This window comes from Arachis stenosperma, chromosome 10 (assembly GCF_014773155.1).
Source record: "Arachis stenosperma cultivar V10309 chromosome 10, arast.V10309.gnm1.PFL2, whole genome shotgun sequence".
Classification (NCBI taxonomy): domain Eukaryota; kingdom Viridiplantae; phylum Streptophyta; class Magnoliopsida; order Fabales; family Fabaceae; genus Arachis; species Arachis stenosperma.
This window is the reverse complement of record NC_080386.1, coordinates 126,972,192-126,975,073: the sequence shown is the minus strand read 5'-3', so window position 1 is coordinate 126,975,073 and position 2,882 is coordinate 126,972,192.

Genomic DNA, 2,882 nt, shown 5'->3' with positions numbered 1-2,882 from the left:
GTTCACAAACATCACCACTTTTTACAGCCAACAAAAATACCTAACAGCCAATCAAGCCCTAACTAAGCAACAGAAATCAGTGAAGAAGACCACTTACCACAGATGACAATCCACAAACGGCCAATGCAGCGAAGCAGCAGCAGCGAAGTAGCAGCAGCAGCGAAGCACAATCTACAATCAGCCAAGACAGTGAAGTAGAAGCAGCGAGGTAGAAACAGAACAGGGGAGAAGCAAGGACGCCGTGGAGAAGCAGTGAAGCCTCGGAGAGGGGAGAAGCATCGACGCCGCAGAGAGACTCAACGATGCCGGGAAGAAGGAGGCAGCGACGCCGGGAAGAATGCAGCGACGATGGTGAGTGGCGATTTGGGGCTTCCTGGTGACTTGCGATGATGGTGTGATTTACGGCTTCATAGAGAACTCCGGTGCGATGACTTCTCTGATTCTGAGGCGTGGGTTAGGGTTCGGTACGGTGGAGGGAGGAAGAGTAGCGTTCTCTTTGGTTTCGAAGAGAAGGAGGGCTTTCTTATTAGTCTTATTTGCTGTTATGTATTCCTTTATTAATTAAGAAAAAATTAATAATCAATAATAGATATATAATATTTATTTTAAAATTATTTTAATTTTATTTCTTTAAATTAATATTTATTATATATTTATAATAAAAATATATAATATTCATTATAAATTTATTTTAGTTATATGTGTTAAAAATATAATATTTTTTATATATTTATAATAATATATAATATTTATAATAAATTTATTTTAATTTTATTTTTTTAAAATAATATTTGTTATTTATTTATAACAATAGTTTTTGAGTATTTTATAAATTCAATATTTATAGAAAAATAGTTTCAATTTATATAATTATCTTAAATTATTTTTATTAGTATTGTTTAATTTGTATAATTATTTAAATAATATTAGGAAATGGTTGTTTCATAAATAATTGTTGTAATGGTTGTAAAACCGTTCTTTAAAATAGTCAAAGAGAACGGTTTTATTTTGTTACTATAGCATAATGAAAAAATGAACTTCAACAACAACACTGTAAAAACCGTTGTCTAAGACCATCTAATGGAACGGTTTTAAAGTATAGCATTTCGGCAACGGTTTTAATGCGTTTCCTTTCTGCAATTCTTTAAACAACAATAAAAAATCGTTGGTTAAAGCCAAATCATGGTAACAGTTATAAAACCGTTATTTAAAGTAGTCAAACAGAACTATTTTAATTTGTTGCTAGAAATTGATGAAAAATTGAATTCAACAGTAACACTTTAAAAAATCGTTGTCTAAACCTATCTAAGAGAACGGTTTTAAGGCGTTGCAAAATTTGGCGTTGCTAAAGGCCATATTTGTTGTAGTGTTACCAAATTCTACCTTTGTACAAATCGTCGGAGTTTTTTGACTGAGCAATTGAAGAAGAAAACGTCGAAAATCGACTATGCCTCCTAGAACTCCAATTGGCAGAACTCAATGAGAAGGAGAGCTACGTCACCGTCAATTTCTACCGAAAAAAAATGATGCCAACGTATAAAGGAGGAGGATACGAACACTTTTATCGGATTAGATATTAGAAATCATTAATATTTAGATTAGACTGGACTTTTATTTATATTAGACTAAATACTAAATAAATTTTTAAAAAATTAAATCGTACTTAATAACTTATTACTATTAATCTTTTTTTAAAAAAGTTGGGAGCCGAGGCACTCGCCCCGTAAGTCCGTCCATGTATATATATATATATATATATATATATATATATATATATATATGAGTTACTAATATAAATAACATTAGTAATATAAAGATATATGATGAAGTATTAGCAAAACTAAGTTCACTAAAAAGTACCAATATTTATTCATATCGACGAATATCGAATTTGATAATAATATTATTAACTAAATTTTATTTTTAAATTAAAAATATCAATTATTCAAATTAAAATACATATAATTTTTATTATTTATAAATTATTAGAATTATAATTTTAAATATATAAAATATTTTATCATAATAAAAATATATATAAGAATATAAATTTAATTAAATTTAAATAATTATAAAATTAATTTAATTACTTATAATAAAATAATTTGCGATATTAATGACCTTTTCTCTTCCCGACTTTATTGATTTATTTCTTCAATTCTTATCTTTATTTAACTAATCTCTTTTTGCAATTGACATAGTTGAGTGACTTGAAGCTATATTAGCGATGGAAAGAAAGTTAAGTGCTAACCCAATAAGTACTTAAAAAGTGCTTCTTGTAGGGTGCGAGAAGCCAAAACACACAATTTCAATTTTACTTCCAAATCCCATTTTGCGGCATGCCATTAAAAATAATTTTATATTTATATAAAATTTTCCACCACAAAAGGACATAACAAAAAGATATGCAAAGAGTAATGTTGGAAAATTAATATCATAGCAGTCAAATTCAACCAATATTATAGCAGATTAACAAACAAATCTAATATAAGTCCATTAAAAATAGCTTTTGTTGAATTTAGATTTCGAACCTTTTTTTAATTAAACTTCAAATGTTCTTATTTTGAAGAGTTTCGAATTTTTTTTACCTTATATTAATGTTGAGTTGACTACAATATTAACCGTGTAATATTTGGTTTTCAAGAGTTCTCGATCAAAAGATACTCCAACTGGAAATAATGAAGACCTGAAGCCAATGGAAATGGCAATAACCCTACATAGGGCTGGAAGTGAGCCGAGCTGAATCGAGCTAAACCAAGCTCAAGCTCGGCTCACAGTTTGGCTTATTAATAATTGAGCCTATTTCTTAAGCTCAAGCTTGGCTTACTGAAAGCTCACGAGCTGGCTCAAATAATAGAAACATAAATACATAATCTATAATT